General features: G+C 34.8%; 1 protein-coding gene across 1 annotated transcript in view; it reads right to left on the bottom strand.

Moving 5' to 3' along the window:
* Positions 1-24,028, bottom strand: part of EYA1 (EYA transcriptional coactivator and phosphatase 1) — a 302,855-nt gene that overhangs the window by 176,242 nt on the left and 102,585 nt on the right. The gene's annotated exons all lie outside the window — the stretch shown is intronic.

The raw sequence follows: 24,028 nt of genomic DNA, 5'->3' as shown, positions 1-24,028 counted from the left end.
CAATCTTAGGCATGCTGGTCATGGTTATCAAACACCTTGCTGGCAATTTCATAGCATCCAACTAGTTCCAGGGGATTTGGAGGGACAGCCAGTTCCTATATACAAATCTCTCTACAGATTAAAAAATGTAGGTATACCCCTTCTGGGTCTCTCTCATCCCTCCACACCAGGGTACCTGCCAATCTGTTTCATCTCAGGACTTTACCAAGGCAATCAAGCTACACTAAGAAACAAGAGAATAAACATGGCCTCTTCTGCCCCTTTTTGTGGAGGGAACCCTCATTTTTGGCAGGAAACTTATATTGTTAGCTCTCTGCTTTAGAGAAAAAAATTTCAGGGTATGTGTTTTCTTGTCTATTAATTATTAGTAGCAACAACAAAAAAGCTTTGCATTATGATGCTGGTTAAATGAGACCTGTAATGCACTGGAAATTCCCTTTAATGACATGTATTAAATACCCTGCATATAACCACAAGCAGTTGGAGAAATTTTCAGAGAGTGAATTAGCAGAACAGATTCTGTATTACTTAAGCAGTTCTTATTAAAGAGGGTCAATTTAGAACTTGTACGTTCTCTTACTATGCTTCTTTCCTCCATATTTATTGATGTATAATCGACAATAAAAAATTATATATATTTAATTTATAAATATTTATCAATATTTATAAATATTGATGTTTTGACATATCTATATACTTTGTCAAATAATCACCAAACTCAACATATCTAGCACCTCACATAGTACCATATTTTGTGTGTGTGATGAAAACGCTTAAGATATATAGTTTTTAGAAAATTTCAAATATGCAATAAATTACTAGTAGCTAGAGTCATATTGCTGTACATTAGATATCCAGGAATTATTTATTTTGAATAAATGAAACTTAGTACTCCTTGATCAGTGACTTCCCATATTCACCTCCCCCTAGCCACTGACAAATACCATCCTACTCTCTGCTTCAATGAGTTTGACCAGTTTAGTGGGTTTATACAATATCTGTTTTTCTATCCCTAGCTTATTTCACTTAGCATAATGTCCTCCAAATTCATTCATGTTATCTAAATGGCAGGATATAATTTTAAAAAATTGTATCATATATTTATTAAGATAATATTGGTTTATATGACATATGACCGAGAGATGACATATGATTTATAACTTAGAGGTAACATGCATGACTTCAGATGCATGTTACCATATCACGCCCTCCACCAAAGCACCTATTACATTACATCATATTCCATTAGGCACCTTTCCTTGGTTTCCATCCCCAACCTTCTCTTCTGGTAGTCTAAATTTAACAGTCAAATTTCTAGGATTTTATTTGGCTTTAGATTCGTCTATTCTTTAGCTCTTTGTACTTATATTCACACATGAGTGAAGTCACCCCATATTTGCCTTTTTCCTCTGACTCATTTTTTCAGCCTAATTCCTTCCAACTCCATCCATGTTGTTGCAAATGGTAGAATTTCATCTTTTGTTTTTATAATAGTAGCATTTCATTGTGTTTATATACCATAACTTCTCAGTCCAATTATCTTCCATTGGACAATTAAACTGTTTCCAAACTTGACTATTATAATAATGCTGCAATGAACACAGGGGTGCACATGTTCCTTTGAATTAGTAATTTTTAATTCTTTGGGTAGATCTAGGAGTGGAACTGGTGGATTATATGGTACATATATTTTTAATACTTTGAAGCCAATGTCTATAAATGGTATTGTTTTCTTGATTTCTTTCTCTTCTAGTTCATTGCTTACATAGAGGAATAGAACAGACTTTTGCATATTGATTTTATAGCCTGCCAATTAACTATACTCATTCAATGTTTCTAAAGCTTTTCAGGATTGTCTATGAATATTATCATGTTATCTGCAACTAGTGGTACTTTTCTTTCTTTCCCAAATTGGATTATTAAAACATTTTTCTCTTGCCTAATTTGCTCTAGCTAGGACTTTCAATGTTATGAACAGTAGTGGTGCAAGTGGACATCACTGTCTCATACCTGATCTTAGAGAAAAAGCTTTCAATTTTTACCACCGAGTATGATGATAGATGTGGGTTTGGCATACATGATCTTTATCAGTAATTTATTTATTATGTATAATATTTTGGTGTAGGTCTCATTCTAATTTCATGACCTTGCATATTTAGTTCCTTTTAAAGGTTTGGGAAGGGCCTCCCTGGTGGTGCAAGGGGTTAAGATGTAGCACTATAAAGCTATCCACAGCCACTGCAGCACCATTTTGATCCCCAGCCGGCCAGGGAGCTAACCACATGGTGCAGCAGACCTCTCCTGACTTGCCCACTGCTCCCCTCAGCAGTGTATTTCAGTCAGTCTGCCTGTTCTGTTCCCCACTCTGTCTCTGGTGAATCCTCTCACCCCCCGCACCTCTGGCCTGTTCCCCAGTTCTTATATGCATAAATAAATCTATTAAAAAAATAAAATAAAGGTTTGGGAAGTTTTCCAACTATTATTTATTTTAATAAGCTCTTTGTTCCCCCCTCTTCTCCCATTCAGGGACACCCGTTATTCTTATACTGCTTTTCCTAATGGAGTAGAATAGTTCTCAAAGCATTTCTTCATTTTTTGTTTTTAATTTTGTATTTCTCTTTTGTCTCCCACCTGATCCTTTGTGCATTACTTTCTGCAAGGTTACTAGTTCAATCCTTTATTTGTTTTATTCTGCTTTCATAGATTCATATAATGTTTTATCTCATCAGTTGAGTTCTTTACATCTCAAATCTGTTTTTTTTTTAATTTAAAGTTTCAATTTCTATTTTCTGCTCATTAATTTTTTTCTGAGGTCATTTGTTTTTCTGATTTTGTTTTTTATCTCTTTGATTAGCTTTTCCATGTTCTCTTTGTATGTTTCCATGTTCTTGTATCACTTGGGCTTGCCTTTCTGCATTTGTAGTTTCTTTATTACAACAATTTTGAACTCTCTATTAGTTAGGGAGGTAAAATATTCCTTGTCTTTATAATTGGATTCTGGATAGTTGTTCCTGCTTTGTGATCTCATAAGTTGCCATGTGTGAGGTCTCTAGTGCAATATGTTATATATTTTTGACTGCCCATATTGCTACTTTAAGTTTTTGTTGTTTTTTTTTTTTTTTTTAGGAATCCATACTTAGAGAATTGGAGGATTGAACTATTTGTACCTATCCTGCTGATGGTGCTTTGGTCTTACTTAATTTGATTTTAATTTTTTGGCCTTTGTTGGCTCCTGCAAGTATTGAGATCTGCTTTCGAAGTTGCTGAGTTATAGGGTGGAGAAGGACCTGGAAGGTCCAATTGCTGGGTAAGGGGGTGCTAGCTTGTGTTTGTTGCACCACCAATATCCCTCCTCTCTGAGGTGGCAGAGCTGAGACTCTGCAGTCTGTGCACTGTCAGTGCATTTCAGGCTTTCAGTTTCAGTCCCAAGGGCAGGAGAGTATGAGATCACTCCAGAAAACTGTCTCTGTTGTTTTGACCAGGTCCTGGCCTCTGGGGAGCACCACAGGTCCTTTGCACATGTTTCCCATTGGTCAAGGGTGTGTGCCTCCTCACCACTTAGTTCTCCCCTCCCAGGACCTCTGGCTAAGCTGACAGCAGCACAGACTATATTCCATTTCATTTAAAAATGCCTCCTCCAGAAATTTATCTCCACCCACCTCTTTGCAGTCTCCTTTTTGTTGTTGCCATCTATGCTGTTTTCCACTGTCCAAAGAGCTGTTTCAGTTTCTCCACAACCCAAAAGACTCTCTGAGTGTCCTTCTTATTAAATGTTAGATAATCCTCTTGGGAGCAAAGCAAGGAATCTCTCTTTTACCATTTTGGTCAGAAACCTAGTATTTCCCTCTTTTTAAAGTTTGAATATTATCCTAGTGTATATATGTCTACACCACATTTTCTTTATCTATTCATCTATAAATGGAATTTTCGTTATTTCTGTATCTTGGTTATTGTGAATAATGTTGGAATGAACATGGGAATGAAGACATATGTTTTTTTTTTTTTTGAAAGAATGAGAAACTAGCCATTTATTTATTGAAGACATATCTTTGAGATGCTGATTTTCTTTTTTGACATTGAAGTTTTATTGAGATGCTGATTTTACTACTTTGGACATATACCCAGAGGTGGATGGCTGGATAATAAAGTACATCTGTTTTTAATATTTTGAGAAACTCTATACTTCTTTCTTTAATGGCCATATGAGTTTATATACCTATCAACAGTGTACAAGGGATTCCTTTTCTCTGCATCCTCATTAACACTTGCTTTTGTTTTATTTTTTATTTGTTTGTTTTTATGTTTTTTTTAAATAGCCATTTTAACAGGTGTTAAGTGATATCTAATTATGGTTTTGATTTAAATTTTCCTGATGATTAGTGATGTGGAACACTTCTTTGGACAGTGGAAAACAACATAGATGGCAACAAAGAAGAGGAGACTGAGGAGAGGCAGGTGGAGATAACTGTCTGGAGGATGCATTTTTAACTGGAACAGGATACAGTCTGTGCTACCTATTGGTTATTTGTATATCTTTTTTTTGAGAAATTTTTATTCCAATCCTTTCCCCTTTTTAATTTTTTAATCTATTGAATTATATGAGTTCCTTGTCTTGTACATTTTTATTATATTAACCTCTTATCAGATGTGATTTTGTAAATATTTTTGAAATATGTAATATTTTGGAAATATGTAAATATTTCCACCCATTCCATAGCTTGCCTTCCACTCTGTTGACTGTTTACTTTGCTGTACAGAAATTTTTGGTTTGCTGTAATCATCCTTGTCAATTTTTGCTATTTTTCCATGCACTTTCATTTTAATTTAGATGGCTTGTATTTCTTTTTCTTATCTAATCACTCTTGTTAGACTTCTAATGTTTTTATATTTTTTCTGAATAAATAATTTAAAGCTATAAATTCCCTTCTAAAATATATTAGCATACTACATAGTTTTGCCATGAAATATCTTAAAGCATGGTGTTTTACAGTATAGGTTCTTAGAAATGCAATTCTTGTCCCTTCTTATATTCCTTTGGCTAGTTTACTTAACCTTTTTATAATCCAGTTTCTTTCTCTCTTAAATGGGAATAAAATAATACACACAACTAAAAATTTTCCAAAGCATGAGATCCTCTATGTAGAGGGGCTTAAAAATGACTAACAAAAACTGAAAAAAAAAAAAAAAAACCTAAGTGCCCAATGATTGACAAATAGATTTTAAAAAGGTGAGAGATAGATAGAATACCTATCTCCCCAACAGAGTAATGTGCAGTTATTTTAAAATAAGATAAAACCCTGCCATTTGAAGAAACATGAATGGATCTAAAGGATATTATGCTAAGTGAAAAATCCAGACAGAGTAAGACTAATTTCACTCACATGAGATATGTAGAGAAACCAAACAAATAAATTAAGTAAGTCAAACAAAAATAAACTTTTGGGCTATAAGACCAATTACTGGTTACCAGATGGGCTGAAGGAAGCGAGTGAGAAGGGAATGATGGTAAGGTTAAGGATAGAATTGGACTTTCAACACAAACTTAACAGTATATATGTGTGTTGATTCCAAATTTTACATGCTGGAAACTTATATAATACTATAATGTTACTTAAATTAAAAAAAGAAAAATTAGGCATTTAATAATTGTTAGTTGTAGCTGTTCCTACTATTACTATTATCACTACTTTCTGAAATTTTTTTACTTTCTATTTTATTTCCTCTTTGACACAGTTACCTATCCTGTGTGTTCACAGTGTCACACTAGATTTCTCCTGATTCTCCTCTATTTCCACTCTCTTGATAACACAGCCTGGGAGGAATAGCTCTTAGGAAACAACACTGGGGTAGGGAATCCTGCCTTCTCACACAAGGTGAGAAGGACATATATGGAGCAGCAGAGTCTGGTTGAGAAAACAGAAACTTAGTCCAAACTCTATGTCATGGGTTAAAACAAACAAACAAACAAACAACATAGTTTAATTCTGCAGGATGAGAAAGCCAAAATAAAAAGTCATTTTTATGTCATAAATAGAATAGAATCAAAGATGAGCAAAAAGTCAAAGAGATTATCTTCAAATTACAGAAGTGGATTCTTAGGAGTCTCTACCTCCTGTCACCAGACCAGTACAGTGGTGATGAGAGCCATATACCCCCACCTCTCCACCCCCCGTCCAGCAGCCTTCCTCCCTGACCAGAACTGCTCAGACTCCTACAGTAGCAAACTCAAATTTTCCCTGGATATTTAGCAAGTATTTGAGTGCCTTCCATATGTTCAGTATATTATACTATATCTGCTTCTCATTTTACTTTATACCAATTGTTCTTAACCTTTTTTGGGTCATTAACTCCTTTGGGAATCCAATGAAAGGCTTGGACCATTTCCCCGGGATCAAATACCCATAAACACCTATGCACAAATTTGGCATGTCATTTATTTTCTTGCATTGGAAATTAACTTCACTATGCAGACCATAAAACAATCTTCATGTCACAAGTTAAAAAATAAAATTTATGTTATTAAAAAAGAATGTAAATTGTAATATGAAAAGTAAAAAAGTTGTCTTTTTGTAGTCACAATTAAATCTCAATTCTGTTTAGCTTGACAGAAATGCTGTAATTGTGCTGTGGTTCATAATTCAGTACATTTGAGTCATCTTGGATAGTCAGTTTATTTTTTTAGCTCAATTTACTTAATAATCAGTGCTAAAAATCTTCTTCCTAAAGGTGTACAGCAAGAAAGGAATCATTTTGTTTTGTTCACCCTGCTATTTGAGAATAACTGTCACAGGCTGGGTTTCTGAGAAAGTAGAATCTGAGAAGATTAACACATCATAAGTTTATTAAGGAGTGTTGTTGAGATTAACCCTGTAGAGGAAGGAGAGGAAAGCAAAATGGTCAGAGAAAGGAGTGGAAAGAAAATGCAATCTCCAGGAAGGTCTCAGCCACTCCAAGGAGAAGAATTATTCTGAATTATTCAGAAGTATTCTAAATTGAGACTAGAAGCTGGACCACTGTACTCCAATATCAGTCAGTCTCTGGATTCAGGCTGCCCCAGTAACTGTGTGCCCTTGGGTGAGACTGTATTTTTCAGGCAAGCCAATTCCTTAAGAGAGCAGATATCCAAGGAGCAACTTTTTAGAGCACTGCCAGTGGCAATCCCAACTGTTGGGGTAATGAGTCCTTCATTCCTGAAGAGGCACTGGGCAGCACATGACAGTGTCCACTATGAGAGACTTCTATAAAGAAACACCAGAATTTTCTAAGACGTTTTGAACTGATTCTTGTGGTGTCATTTCCTGAGTACCAAGTGTACACTGCAGGACTTGCAATCTTTCCAATTTTGACTGTAGAGAAATGGTGAGGGAATTTTGTTCCTCTTGTCTCTAACCCACAGACACACTTTCACAGCACTTAAAAAGTCCACATTAAAACAAATACAGTAAAATGTAAGTTGTAGAATCTAGGTTATAGGTACACAGATATTAACTGTAAAATTATTTCTACTTTGTAATATGTTTGAAAATTTTTATGATAAAATTTCAGAAAAATAATTGTAAAAGATGATGGCAGTAACTAAGTAAACTTATTAACTAACTAAAACCCACCTGCAATCCCTTCCCTTAGGGTAGTGAGTCAAAATAATTTTCTCTATTTTGTAAAAGTTCTCAGATTTTTGGGTTTTTTTGTTTTTTTTTTAATATTTTATTTTTATATAATTCTTACATCATTTTTCATTTTTGCACAATGTATGCATTTTCATTTTGGTTATATTCCCCATACAATTGCACCCCCCCCTTATTTTGACCCTAGTCCTTCCTCTCCTCTTCCTTCCCCCTCGCCCCTCTCCATGGTGTGTCTCTGGTTTATAGTTGCTTGTTGATTTTGATTTTTACTTCAATTAGTCTTTTTCCTGGTCCCTTATTTAGGTTTTCTAGATTCCTGCTATGAGTGAGACCATCTGGTATTTTTCTTTTTCTTTCTGGCTTATTTCACTGAGCATGATCCCTTCCAGCTCCATCCATGTTGCTGCAAACTGCATGTGTTTATCTTTTTTGATTGCTGAGTAATACTCCATTGTGTATATGTACCACATCTTCTTGATCCAGTCATCTATTTTTGGGCATTTGGGTTGTTTCCAAAGCTTAGCTATTGTGAACAGTGCTGCTATAAACATAGGGGTGCAGGTGCTCTTTGGAATTAATGTTTCCGTGTCATTTGGATAAATACCTAGGAGTAGAATTGCTGGATCATATGGAAGCTCTATCTTTAGTAGGTCCAGAAATCTCCACACAGCTCTCCATAGTTCTCAGATTTTTGAATCAAAATATTTATTTCACACATATATACTAAAAGAGGAGGAGGAAGAGACAAGCTGAGTTGAAATTCTGTCTGGTTAAATAATCTGAGAATAATAATACTCAGAGAAAAACAAATGTCCACTTGGCCGCTAAGTGCTTTAAAGCTTTTATTTCTGGAATATCTGTGAACTTTCTGAATGAGAGAAAATCTTTATATTAATTTCGCATTCATGGTCTAAGCTTATGGAAAAGACAGCGTTTTAAATCTGTATCTCAATCAACTTTGTGACTCTTATGTCAGATGATAATTTGCAAAATTTTTTAGTACAACAATAACATCTAACGTGTTCTGGAACTTTGAAGATATTCTACTGAATTCAGAGAAAAATCAATATTTTTCTATGACCAAAATCTTATAAAATATGAATTTTTTTTGATGGCATTGTAATGAACATGTCAGAAGAAAATCTGAGATGTTGGATGCCCTGAGAGATCAGCAGTTTTATGCAGTGGCAGAGTGAAAAGAATTAGGGAAACAGCAGTGATCACTTAATAACTAAGGTCAGTTGATGAAAGAACCTCTTTCTCTGTGTCTTTGATTATTTCCAGAGTGCTTAAATTTCTCACTAATTTAGACTCCTTTTGATTGGATGTGAGACAACTAATCTTATAACAACAAAGCAAACAATTATTGAGAACATTCTAAATGTCATTTACAATGATAAGGGCTTTACATGTATTAGCTCAATTAATCCTCACATAACCCATAGGAGTAAGCACTAGCACTATTTCCATTCCACAGATTCCCATTTTTACAGATGATACTAAATGATGTTTAATATCTAGGTTAAACCCACAAAATGAGCAATTAGGAAGCTTGGATTCAAGCATACCTTGTTTCTTCTTAACTACAATGCATGGTATTTCAAGCCTCTTTGGGGACAAATGTTCATTTGGGAATCATCAAAACATTTTAAACTTGAATTCTACCTTGTCTGGAATGCTTTTGGGGTGACATACCCATGCTGCTTCTTTATCTCCTTGAGCTTCCTGCTTAACCTAGGTAGCACATGATCACAAAAAAGATGGGGCTCCTTGCTTCTTATTCAGCAACAAAAGAAGAGGAAAGAGAGCTGAACTCTGGCTTACTGTCATTAATGTTTTCCAATTAAATTCAGAGTTATCATAAACAAAGATGAATTTTAGTGATCACAATAGCACAGTCTCTTATTTAATCCCTAGATAGAGAAAATTATCCTTAATATAATGTGGGGATAATGACAAATACACATTGCTTGAATATGTATTTTTTATGCCTGAATGGACGGTGCGTAAGGTATTGGCTTTTCTCTCCTCCCTTCAGGTTCATTAATCTGCCTTCTCCACCTTCTCTGTGCCTCAGGAAGTTCACCTATACAAATTCTATCATCTACACTCCAGTGCCAACAGGCTTCAACTATACTCAATCGATAGGGAGACAAGAGGTAGGAGAAACAGGGATATTTCCAATCCCCCTCCTCCATTTTGGGCAGTGGTTCTGCCATGGACTGTGATCTTTGTCCTGGTGCCAGCACTCTCTGTACATCCCAGTGTTGCCAGTTTCTTGGAACCTTACTATACCTTTTTGGTTCCTTACCTTTGCCTACAGCTGTGCAAGCACTTCCTTTATTAAATGCACTTCATTGTTGTATCTTTGAGTTGTATCATTGAGTAGAATTCTGCCTTCTTCCAGGACTTTGATTCAGAGAAAAAGTAAAATGCTACTCTAATGAAAATATTTGAGATGTAAAAGAAAAATAAATGAATTTTTAAATAAGGGGAAGTAAAGGAAGGAAAACCATCATTTGGGAGGCTGAATAAATAATCTCTGAAATCTCACCTCTCCAGGATTAAAACTCCTGCTCCATGCAATCTTCCTGGGTGATCCTCTCCATTCTCATGACTTCAAACGTCATCTATTATCTTGTACTCAAAAGTGCAGCCCTTGGACTGGCTGTCTCAGCATCACCTGAGATCTTGTTAGAAATGTAGTATCTCAGGTCCTCTCTAGATTACTGAATCAATACCTGTATTTTAAAATGTCCTCAGTTATTCATATTCACAGAAACATTAAAAAAACTAGACAAATATGAGTACAAAATTTATATCTTTAGTTTAGTTGTACTCAAATGGGGGTAATTTTGCTCCACAGAGGGTTTCATCAATATTTGGAACATATCTGTTTGTCACAACTAGGAAGTGCTATTGGCATCTAGTGAGTAGATACCTGGGATGCTGCTCAGGTGCCAGAGAGCCCTCTACAACAGAGACTACAACAACAAAGACTCCTCCATGACAAATGTCAAAATGCTGAGGTTGAGAAACCCTCCTTCAGTCCACCTCCTAAGCTCCTACCCCATATTTTTGACTGCCTAAAGACATCTCTATCTTGATATTAGTGATAACACAAATCACATTCTTCTACCAAACTATCTTTCCCAAACAGAATTCGGTCTTGAGCCTACATCACTGCTCTTCCAACCTAGAAAACTGCAAATCGTTCTGAATGTTTCCATTTACCTCACCCAGTTTCTCATAATCTTTTGTCACATCTGCCTCCTACAATACCACGTTTATATTTGCTTCATCTAACATAGGAGATTTTTAGCTAGGTTGTCTGTTTCTTGATTTTCATCAGGTGAGTCCACTCCTCTTAGTGAAGTCACTTCACTAAGAAAAAATGTAATCCTCACTAATTTTCCACCCCAAGAGTTGTCCTGGACCCCAACACTGTGCCTTCTCTGTGCCTCAGGAAGTTCACCTATACAAATTCTATCATCTACACTCCAGTGCCAACAGGCTTCAACTATACTCAATCGATAGGGAGACAAGACATAGGAGAAACAGGGATATTTCCAACCCCCCTCCTCCATTTTGTGCAGTGGTTCTGCCATGGACTGTGTTGAAGTTGCAAAATGGCATTTTCTGGATCTGATTAATTTGGCTCACATCAAATTAAAAATAAAATTTTTCATAGAACATTCCATTGTACCCATTTCTCTTTAAAAATTAGAAGATGGATCAATTCTGAGCCCAGGGCTCATATAATTTGCTTTCGTTACTCTCCCTTACTGGAAGAGTAACCTCTTCAGTCTATCTCCACTTCCCATCGTATCCGAGCCAATTTGTTGTTTTTTTTTTTTTTTGTCTTGAGCCCATAAGAACTTAGGTTTACAGGATTCCTTAAAACTGTACATTAAAAAGAAAAGAAAAAAAGAACAAATACCTTCTCCCATGAAACTGATCCTCTGGTAAAAGGATAGAAATAAACAAATAACGTCAGATGGTGGCGAGAGCGCTGAAGAAAAATGAAGCAGGCTGAGGATGAAGAGTGATGGTGGTGAGGAAGGAGATGCTGTTCCTACAGGGCAGTCAGGGAAGGACTGTCTGATAAGATAATGTGGGGCAGAGATCTAAAGTATATGAGAAGGTAGGTTAAAAAGTTGGCTGGACAGGAGCAGGCAGGAGGCCAGAATATATTTCAGATAGCTGAGAGATGCAAGATTATTGTTGCTGGAAGAAGAAGCAGATGGGAAAGAGGTGGGAAATAAGACCAGAGAATCATTTAGTGAACCAGATTTGGGGAGCTTTATACTGTTTTACCCAGAATGAAGTAAAGAATGACTAGAGGATTTTGAGGAGATCCATGGCATGACTTCTTTGCAAAGTATCACGCAGCTATTGTGCGCAAAACCAACTATACAGTGGCAGGGAAGCCAATCAGGGAGCTGCTAGACTAGCTAATTATATTATTAAAACATGTTTGCTGTTAACATAATATATAGTTTTAAAATCACATGTGTCTACCACCTTGACTTAAGACACAGCACCAGACCATGACAATAATTAAATATAAATAAAAATTGATATAAGAACCTGTCATGAATTGACATTTATTATCATAGACTTTACAAAAAAACTCAATCCATCAAGAAAGCAGTTTTACCTTTGAAACAGTCAATTTTCTTTTCATAAAGATGAAAATGCTATCACTTCTTAGATTTGCTTCAGTTTGGGGTGGGAGTGAGGTGGAAGGTGACAATTGAGACAAGATCAGCTATGAGGAGAAAATTGTTGAAGTTGAGAGATGATAATTTGGGAGGCTCGTTTTACTTTTTTATTTTGTATATTCTGAAATTTTCCACAATTTTAAAAATCAGCATTTGAAATATTACTGATGTTACTATTTTAAGAGGGGATTATTTAAAAACCATGTGATTTAAACGCACACCTCACTAATTACATAATTATTCCTGTATGTAAAATTTAAGGTATGAGATTTTTGGTAAGAACTTACTAATAGAACCCTCCCCCAGCCATGATGTACTACATGCTATATTAGGGGAAGTTATCAAAACTGGAAGGTCTACAACACTAGATATCTGATAGCAATTTTCTCATCTATTTTTCAGACATTATAATTTTAATTCTTATTATAGTAGCTTAGAAGAGGCCTAAATACTTATTCCCATTAAGGTCTGTTAGATACAGCATCCCAAATGTACTTAATAAATTGCACCTTTCTTGAAGAGAAAAGGTGATGGATTGAAAAATGTTTAGCTCAACCATGTATAATTGATAGGTTCCCTAGTGCAAATAAGTGTCTAATAAATAATTAAATTTAATCTCATTATAAGAGTTTTCATAATGGGATAATTTAATTAAATGAAAGCCAAAAGGGTTTCTAAGGGTTGAAAGATGCTAATGTTGCTATATTTGGCTAATGGTCTGGGGATACTATAGTGAAGAAAGTAATTCACAAGGGTGCATGCATTATTTAATGAATCCCTCTGAGATGGAAGAAAGGACAGATCAATGATAAGTTGTCATTTTATCATTGCTTACAAAGCACATTTAAACAACTCAGGATATGTTAAAGGTAAAAAAATGCAAAAAAAATGAGCAATTCTTTTAAAAGACAAAGTAACTACATTCACAAGATTACACTGAAAATTTTTATCAAAATACACATTTTCTACACACTATAATTTCTACCTCTTATCTATTACTAAAATGAAAATAAATAAAATCTCATAACCTGCTGTACAGTCAGGTCAGAACTGGCTCTAAGTGAAAGTAATAATGGATATAGCATGTATATCTGATACTAAAAAATTGATAGCTGAGTCATGAGGGACCCATTAACAAGCTTTTTGAGTGAGCAGAATTTTGTACTTCAAGTCTCCAGAAGCACTTAGCCAGACTAGAATAGTAAAATTGTAGTCTAAGTAGTTATCTCAGTTACAGGTGATCAGTTATGAATTAATATGAATGGTGGAAGGCATCATTCTTCTATCAGATATTATTTTTAAAAGCATCACTGTGAGAAGTAAAAGGTGCAAACACCACAAAATTTGAGTCAGGTGGTCCAGGCAGATTTTTTTTTCCTACTAGGAACATGGGAAATAAAAAGGTGTAGACCAGGCATATTGTCGATTTGTAAAATGTTAAACAGAACTTCAAATGGTGACAGCGTTCAACTTTGCCTTTAAAATATCACAGAAGTAGCCCATTGGCCTCTTAGAGCTGTGCTTATATCTGGGACAAATGGTCCATCCCCTGAAACCTGAGTCTCCACTCTTGGAAAAGAGGCACCTTGTTTACAGGGAAACTCCTTGTTTTCATCAGGGATAAGGAGATGGATGAGCAGAGAATCACCACTTCAATCCCCAGAGGTGATCAATCAATTCCTTTAATGTTGGTGCTGTTGCAATGAAGCCCATTGAAACTTTGATGAATCTTTCTATCAGATAGGAATTTATCATAGAATTGTGGTGATAAACAGATATTAGACATCTCCTAGTCCCACTATTTCATTTTGCAGTGAGGAACCTGAAGGTCAAGAAAGGTGACTTGCTCAAGGCCATCCAAATGTTTAATGGCAGAACTAAATTGATGATCCAGTTTTTCTGCTGGCCAGTCTGAAGGTTTCTATTTACAAAGCCAACTTGCTAAAAGGAATGTTCTAATGATGGTGACATAATAGTGTTTCTCAAAACTTATATTCATCATTATAAGCTCGAGTGTGTGTGGTGGAGAGGGACAATTTGTCATGGGAAAGTCTTAAAAGGTTGAGGAAATAAATGACGCAGCCCTTTGAACAGCTGTTTGATGGTGGCAGCGGTCAACCGTAGGTTACACAAATACAGTGAATTGGTTTTATCCAACTCTTCACTCGGCCTTCTCTAAACTTCCTCCCTTGTCTCTAACCTTCAATTAAGACATATGGGATGTCAAAAAGGTACCTGAAACTGAACTAATGTACTCTCAACAGCTGCTGCAGTTGCACCTGCAAAATGAACAATGGATAGTGCTGTCCATTTGTATATGTGTGTGCAAAGGGTGGAGTGGGCAGTACTGACATGGGGCAAAGGGTACCCTAATATTTGAAACGCACTGGAATCAGTATTCCAGGTAGATTGGTTAGTTTTAAGACAAAGTGAATACCTGTAAGTATTAATTTTTAAAGGAAATAATTTTTTCAATATTGATCAGATGTATTTTATCTGAATGTCTGGTTTCATTTAATGTAAAGATGAGAATTACAGTGACATCTGATGAGCTTTTCTAGGGAAATGCAGAAAATAATTGGACAATTTTGCTAATCTAGCTAATCTATTCTCCCTCTGGAGACATGAAGGGTTTTATTCTTTAAGGTTGTTGTCTCTCCAAAAACTATTATGTTTATTACTGGTTATTGGTAGTGGGAAGTGGTTATGCAGGTGGTAGAATATTTGCTTTAGTTGTTTCTGAGGCATAGAAATTACAATGCCCCAAGCAGACTCATTCCTAATCTTCTCATAAGTAGGGTTTTGTCTTTGACATTCATTTTAAGTGAATCCTTAGGGAACAGAACTTGTATACAAACACCTTCCTTTCTTAGGAATAATACTGCACAAGTATGATTAGTCTTATTTTATACATGACAACACCATACACAAAGACCTATGGAAATCCAGCCCAGATCACAAAACAAAAAGAAAGAAAAGGAAGGAAGAAAAGAAGGGAAGGAAGAGAGAAAATCAGAATCTAAATTCTATTTTTAAAATATATTTAAAATGTAAAAAAAATTAAGTATACATTTTTTTCTTCCTTTCAGTACAAGATACTAAAGTTACTATTGTTCAGACACACATTAAATTTTCATATTCTGTGGTGAGGGGACTGTTTTTGTTTTACCAATCCAAAGTTAGAATTTTTATAGGACAAAGCTCGGTTGACAAAAATAATCTTGAAGACTAGATTAAAATAATGACAACAGGACACTGTATTATATTAAACATTTGAAATAATTACTTCCAGGATACATATAGGATGAATGGATCATTTTGTTGTCCTCAGTTATAATAAAGTGGCTTTCAGTATTGTTCTTGCACTGTTTGTCTTTTATTTGCTGAACCATCCCATTCTAATGGAATACTATTTGATTTGATATTTCAGATTTTAGATAAACTTATCATGAAATTGATCTTACTTCTTTAAGATAGTCCAATAATAGTAATAATTTTCAAAAAATGTGTAACATTTTGTTGTCTTTATTGTTTGGTTAGCCCATTTTCTTCTTGTTGCAGATTTCATCTATGCATTTATATAGTGACCCATGACAGATAAGGTAAGGAAAGAAACAAATGCCTCATTTTGTGGTTTTGTTTAATGTGCCTCAAATATATTGCACAATTTGGAAATATCTAAACAAATAATTTGACTCATCCCCTATATATCCTTATTCATAACATAGAAAACAGTTAACAATAAAAGTAGTCTGACTCAAATGCATACATTCCTAAATACCTTTATAGTATGTAAGTTTTTCCAGAAAATGAAAATAAAAGGCAAAACCTGAAAACAATTGAATAGATGTAGGTCTCAAATAGCAAGTTAAAATTGCTTTCTAGCTGGGTGAGCTATTTTGACTTTACTCCCCTGTATTTTGCTAATGCTACTATTTCTTTTGTAACTTTAAGCTGATGTTAAACAGCAGACTCATTTATTCAGAAAAATTCCTTATTACAGAAGTTTTGAATTGTTGCTTGCAAATACAAACAAGAAGTTTGATGAATATACCTAAAATATACCCGCCACCTACTAAAGACGCTTCCTGAATACCACTTAATTCAGGCCTAAGGATTTTTCGATCAGAATGTCACCAAGGAAATATACTTCTTGGGAATGCATAAGCTAGCATATCTCCAACAAACAGATACAGTCAGATCCACACTCTCTAGTTAATATATTCATTCCTACAATATACTTAGTCCTCACAAGTCTACATTCAATGATTCAGAGTAATGATAATTTATAAAGTAAATTAAAAAAATAGGCATGATTGTTGGGTCTAACATTAAAATTCTAATATTGCATTTGAAATATTCTACCATGCTCTGTCTAAGAATAACCTTGGGTTTTTGCATACATGAACATATATCACCTATGAAGTAATTATGTGAAGACATGTTTCCCCAAATCGAAGACTCACCTTAATAAAATGTGAAACCTATTCAAGTAACAATTTGTTAGAGAAAGAGTTATTCTAAGTGGGAAAGTTTATCTCAGTAAGATGGCAGAAATGGTGAATGCAATCTTACCTGCTCAATTCGAGAAATATGTTTGCAGTCTGCATAGTTTTATCTCTTCTCTATGTAATCAATGTTAGTTCCCCCTTGAAATTTCTGCCTGCTAAATGCCTTCATATATATAGTAAGTATCCTTCTGTAATATTCTGGGTGTCTGTCTTAACCCTCTGAAGGATGGTTTCCTATGGCAAGAATTTCCAGTAGGAACCATCACCAAATTCACCAAATTATAATTAAAGAACTTCAGAGAATAAAAACAGCTTCCTGAGACATTTTCTATATTGTTTCTAGGAAAATTTACACTTGAAAAAATGTATAATAGAGGGAGTTGAGAAAACAAATAAACTTTTGAAACTAAAAATAGCATCTGGAAAAGTAAAATATGCTAATGAATGTTACAGATCTAAAATATATACCACCCTTATTTTTCAATAAGTCACTGAAATGTTCACATTATTTTCAATTATTCGCATTCATTAAAATGTGTTAAACACCCCTCCAGCAACACACAGATAAGGGGAAAAGAATCTTCTGTGTACAACTGATTTGTTGGAAACACCCCTCATCTAAGTAGCTTAATAGCCACAAGTATCTAATGACTTTACAGAGTTGGATATTCTTGGTTCTTATAAGAATATCTTCATTAAAAAGAATTGTAACCTGTTTTCTCACATAGAGAAAAGTAGACTTATCAGTTACATGTAAAACACCTGCAAATTGTAAGAACAAAACAAGGACAGAACTGGGTGGCAGAACAGGAGCTATATAAATATAGTATTTGATGTACAACATCTATGCCAAAGAATCCTGCGAAGTATCACTGGAGTTGGGATGAGAGAAAGAGTCTGGAGTTTAGGGGTGAGGTACATAGGAACCATCAACAAGGAATAATATTCCCTGGCTTCCTGATTTTCCCAACATCCTAACTGGGTTAAACAACCAGGTCTCCAAAATAGAATTCTGGTTTACTCATAAAAAAAATCCAAACTTTCATAAAGTAAAAGATCAACAATCCATCTTTTTTGTTTTGTAATTACAATACTGATTCCAAAATCTAACCTCATTTAATAAACAGTGGAACTATTAATTATTAGATTTTTTCTAAAGTAAAGCCTTGACCTATAATTTGCATGAAATAGGTTATATGACATTGTAAGTCATGATTAAAACTTGAGAAATATGTGATTTCTAACAGTGTTGAGTTAATCTTGGAAGCACGTCTTTCTTTCCTTCTTCAGTATGACTGATTTAAACATAGAAGTGGTTTTTTGTATGTTTTTTGTCCTTTATCGGGGTTGCTCTATAACACTTTAAAAACATTCCATTGTGTTTCTTTCCATTTCTTGATGGATTTTGAAGTTGTCCTGATGTTGCTCAGATGGGAGTTTCCAGGAGGTAAGCCCTGCTTAACTACTACAGCTAGTGGACCTTTTCCTCTCTCTGTTGTTTACTTAGCTTATTATATAGTATCCTGTTTGATGAACTGGTTGTAGTTTTTCTTTATGGTTTTTCTTTTTAAATGATAAAGATTAAAAACAAGAGAGAATAAATTTCCCTGGCATCAAACCAAAATATACACAGAAATCAAGAGACATGTACCTTAAGAAGGTACAGATTAGTCTGAATTGTCTGAATTAGTCTGAATTTATATCATTGCCCCACTGAAGTTTACTGAATAAGCCAAAGTACTCTTTTTACCTCATTGTAGACTAGGATTGTGTCTCATTTTTTATACTATTCCTAGAGTAAGGTCATTGATTTAAATTTTAATACTATGTTAATATACTAAATGTTTTAACCACAGCTCCCTCCCCCCCTTTTCTTTTGTCTCTATTTTTATTTAAATTCAACCATTGTAGACTCTGGCATATAAATGGTTAAGAAACATTCCAGGTACAGTTCAATATATATGCCAAAAAAAGAAAAGAGAAAGAACATGAAAACACAGTGTATCTCATACCTTTTTGAGTTAGAGTGGTAATTTATACTTTCAAGAATTATTTTTTTAGAAGTGGAGGAATACTGGGAAAGTGTAGGTAAGCATTTTTTGGGGGGAGCGAGGAGTGGAAGGTTGCTGTTAATAAAATATTTTAAGTATAACATCAATTGCTACTCTCAAACATCAAAACCAAACTATGTTATTTGTGGCAATGATGCCTTTAAAAAAAAAAAAAAACTAATGAAATTCAAGAATAAGATTTATGCAATAGTTATAAAACTAAAACAATCTTATGAATTTAAAATGCACAGAACTTCCTTTGTACAGAAAAAATTAGTAATGCAAAATGGACGAATAAAATCAATCTTGAAGGCTTAAACTTCCAAATGCTCAATTTTATCTAAATGCTGACAAAACTAGGGAAATACTTTGTACAGAACAACGTGAAATATACAAACTCTCTTAGAACAAGATCCTACTGTAGCCAACTCTACCCCACTGGCTCAGCTAGTTACCTCAATCGGAATAAGAAACGCTGTTAAATTTAACAAAGAACATCTGTTTTTCATTTGAGGTGCATTCAAGTGTTCATTAAAGTGTCCTAACTGCTCTTTTCTTTTTCTGTTTCACAATGGCTTTCCTTTCTAATACTATTGCAAGTTCAGCATGTGACTTAACAAAACCTGGAGTCATTGTGGCATTTCCTTTGAAAAATGCCAGGAGAAACAAGGGAGAAAGCTGAAATCTCTAAGTTTAATAACATTTTACTACCATTCACCTTTTCCATACTTCCTAGGGGTGTTTATTTTCTACAATTATTCAACTAGGCTTCACTGAACCTGAATACCTCAGAGGCCCTCATTCCTGTCTACAGGGAGGCCCAGGAAAACTGAGCTTGAAAGTGAGTTATTGGTATTACCCCTTTGATGGAAGTATTTGGTCCCCTTCTATAGGAGGAGAAATATGTTCAGGAAAGTTTAAAGGCAATTCCATAGATTGCTTGGTTAATGCCAAATTCATTTGATTATGTACTTTATCCTGAGTACTAAAGTCATCCTTTATCAAATATTTCCTGTGTTTTCCTGAAAGTATTAGTCTATTGAAATTAATAAACTCAGATATTTATTTCCATGAAGAAACATAATATATTTTGCAGTTATACGCAGAACCATCGGATTTTAGCCAATAAATTTCATCTAAATGTAATCAAACCCACATTATTTTAGTGAATATATTTAGAAAATGTATACTTCAGCAATGGTGCTAAGTCCATCTCTAAAATAAACATCTTTGTTTTTTAGAAAATTTAGGTCACATAATATAATATATACTATATATGTGTATATATGCACATATATATGTTATATGCACCAATATACACATATATTGTGTGTATATATATATATACACACATGGCCAAACACATACGTAATACATTGGTAAGTACCTGGTAATAAGAGCAAAGAGAATTATGTCTGAAAAAGTAGCAAAGAAGTCATGAATTCATAGTATGAGTTCATACTATGAAATAGATATTTTCAAAGATTACTTAATATAATAAATTGTTCAAAATGTTGAGGGATGGGAAAACTAAACCTGACTCATAGTAGGCTCTCAGAAAACACTGTGCCCTCAAAATTTTACAATGACTAGAGATATAAGTGATAAGCCAAAAATCTTTCTAATTCATAAAAAAGGGACTTGTATTCCTGATATTATTTCTCATTCTCTGAGCAATTTTTGACATTTTGGGATAAGTTTTTCCATTTTTATTGAGATAAAATTAACATACATAAGTTTAAGGTGTTCAAGGTATGTATGTATGTATTACAAATGGGATAGTATTTTGCATAGAAAGTATTTTGCATAGAAAGGCTGGTTATCATATGTGAACCATTACCTATCTTAGTCATATTGATAAAAATTGTTAACTATAAATATAGCAATTATTAATACTTAACAAATTAAGATTTTTTTGATCATTTGGGTAAAATTCACACTGTAGTTTAACTTTGGCTTTATCAATATGATCAAATGCTCTATGGAAATTAGTATGAAAATAGGACCTTAGGAATAAAAATATATATTACACATTCTTACATATGTTATATAAAGAGCTGTAAAATACAAATAAATTAGTGCTAGTAAAAATAACTTAAAATATATATCAAGCAACACAGTGTATGTCCTGAGACATTGTATAAATTTGAAATAAATATATTTTACTTAAAAATGTATTAGCCCTACAATAAAAACTTTAATTCACAGGTTTTCTCTGAGAGTTTCAATAATAAATAGTCTTTATCAACAAATTCTATGCCAGAAACTCTGCTAAATCCTTTACATGAATTTTCTCATTTGATCTTTCCCATAGCCATAAGGGAGATATCATTAAGGTAAGAAAATCATTTTTATTCTCTTGTGACAGCTATAGAAGAGTAATATTCAGAGAGGTAAATACAAACAAATAGTCAGAGGTAGGGTAGAAGTCTGAATTTTATTTATTTTAAAGATTTATTTATTTATACATACAAGAACTGGGGTACAGGCCTGGGTGTCGGGGGTTGGGGTAAGAGGATTCACCAGAAACAGACTGGGGAACAGAACAGGCAGACTGACTGAAATACACTGCTGAGGGGACACAGGAGGGGTCTGCTGTGCCATGTGGGTATCTCCCTGGCTGGCTGGGGAGCGAACTCATGCTGCAGAGGCTGGGGCTAGCTTCACAGTGCTGTGCTTAACCCCTTGCACCCCAGGAAGGCCCCCAGAAGTCTGAATTTTAACCTCTTAACTGGAGTACAAAGATTTTCCTGGAACTCAACTAGGATGTTAGAATAAATTAGGCAAATTATTACTGGGAAATCTACATTAAATTTTTGAAAAAAGAGGGAAGATGAGAATAAAATGAAAGTCATGAGTCCATACTGTGCAGAATGGAGTCCTGCATCATCACGCCTGATTTGGGCTAGGAACAAATAGTAACCAGTGGGAAATAACTGATTCCCTAAGGGCAGGCTGGAGCCAGCCCATCTGGGATACATGCCAAGGGTTTGTTATTCCTGAAACCAATCAGGACTGGGACTGTAAAGATTCCTGAAGCAGCCAGAAATGGAGAAGCCAAGGATAAAAATGGAATTCTTAGAAATACAGAGTCGAAAGCTACTCACATCACTTTAGATCAAGTCCAAAAGAAGAAATTGGGAGAAGATAAGGAACAATCAAAAGAGATAGTTGGAAATAAAATGGAAGCGATAGAAAGCAGAAACAACCAGCAGACCTTAAGAACATAGGACAAGATAAGGACAGATACCCCAAAACATCAAGGATATAAGAGGACATTTTAGAATAGCTTTGAGAGTTATGGATTGCTTAGAACATAATGTTTAAATGGTTCTCTCCCTAGTATTAACTCAGATACTACACAAGAAATCTATTAATACCTAGGTGGTATGTATGGATCATGTTCTCAGACCTCTGTCAAGTGAAAAAGAGAAAGGAAATAAGATACAGCCCTTATTCCTCAAGCTTACATTCTATTTTAGTTAGGAGAAGAGAATTAGCTCCCTATCTCCCTTACTCCATACTTTATAATCATCCAGTAAGCATCTTTCTCACCTGACTCATGGAAAGATCAAGTCAGTTCAGTCATCTTTTATATGTCTCTTGAACCCAATATTAACTCAGTCCTTGTTTTTACTTTCCTTTTTTAACCACTCCAGTCTGGTGCACAAATCTAGAATAGTAATTTTATGTTGCTCTTCTGTGGACGGCTAATTCCATGGGATATTTACCCTGATAACACCAATACACACAAAAAAAAGGGGAGTGGGGAGGGAGGAAAGAGGATAGGAAGGAAAGAAGGAAAAGAGCCCAAGGGTTAGATACATGTTAGACCTGTCTCCAAAGAGTCACATGGGAGGCTTGGGGGTTACTACTTCAACATATGAATTTGAAGGGGCACCATTAAGCCCATAAAAGATGACTTTAAGTGACTTATTCAAATGAATGAAACCAACCAGAGTGAGAGACTGACCAAAGAAGATAATTAGGCATTGCAAGAAACACCAGGGTATGTTCCAAGTTTTCATTTTGAGGTTGTATTATTGTTATTATTAATTATTATTCTCTACTTCACAACATGTCTGGTGAATGGAAATACAGCTTTTGAAATTAAAAGTGATTATTTTCACTGTTTCACAGAACATATGCACCAAAGGCAAACTTAAAGAGACACAGGTTACTACTAGGACCAATTAGCCATGAGGTCAAGGACCAAACCGCCCTCTCAGGACATCTTCACAGAAGAAGCCGTCCGTTAGTCCCAAAGACTGTAACATCTAGAAGCATGGGGGTATGCATTTGGAAATTGTTCTTTAGAACTTCACATTTTCACAGATTTATAGTCTCCAGAAAATAATATACTATTGCACATACAAAAAGTTCAGAAGAAAGATTTGAAGGTAGGGAAAAAAGAGTATGAGTTTCAGGAGGAATTAAATAAGTATAAGAACAGACTCCAGTGCCACATGAATAATTTCAAATAAACCAATCACAAATACTTCCTTCATGAAGCTACATTCAACTGGAGAGAAAGGCACAAAGAAATATGGGAAATATCTAGTCTATATGAGATAATGATCAATATAATCTAAATAATAGTTCCCTGACGGAGTTTCGATACAATTTATATTGGGGCAGGGGCAAGTAAAATTTCACAAAGAAAGTGAAATGTTATCAAAAACCAGAATCTGGGAATAAGCCATGGAGATGTTGGGAAGAAAGAACATTCTAGAATACAGGAATAGCAATGACTATAAAGGAATAGCAATGACTACAAGAGATGTGTGCTTGGTGTGTCTGGGGAATAACAGAAAAGTCAGAATGGCTGAACCAGAGCTAGTGAGGGGAGAAGAGTAAGAGAGAATATTGGCAAGGTACCTGGGGCCAGATCATCTTGAAGGTGGCTGTACTTTGAATGAGCGGAGGAACCATGAGGAATTTGAGCAGAGGAATCATAGCATTGGAATTTCAGTGGAAATATTTCTGCCTATGAAAAATAAACTAAAGCAGATGGAGCAGGGAGTTAAGAGACTATTTCAATGGCCCAGTTGGGAAACGACAGTGGCTTCTACCAAGATAGTAGCAATGGTGCTGTTAAGAAGGGTCAATTCTTGACA

This window comes from Talpa occidentalis, unplaced genomic scaffold, assembly GCF_014898055.3.
Source record: "Talpa occidentalis isolate TD23 unplaced genomic scaffold, MPIMG_talOcc4v2.1, whole genome shotgun sequence".
In the NCBI taxonomy this organism is placed as follows: Eukaryota; Metazoa; Chordata; class Mammalia; order Eulipotyphla; family Talpidae; genus Talpa; species Talpa occidentalis.
This window is presented reverse-complemented; position numbering and strand designations above follow the sequence as displayed.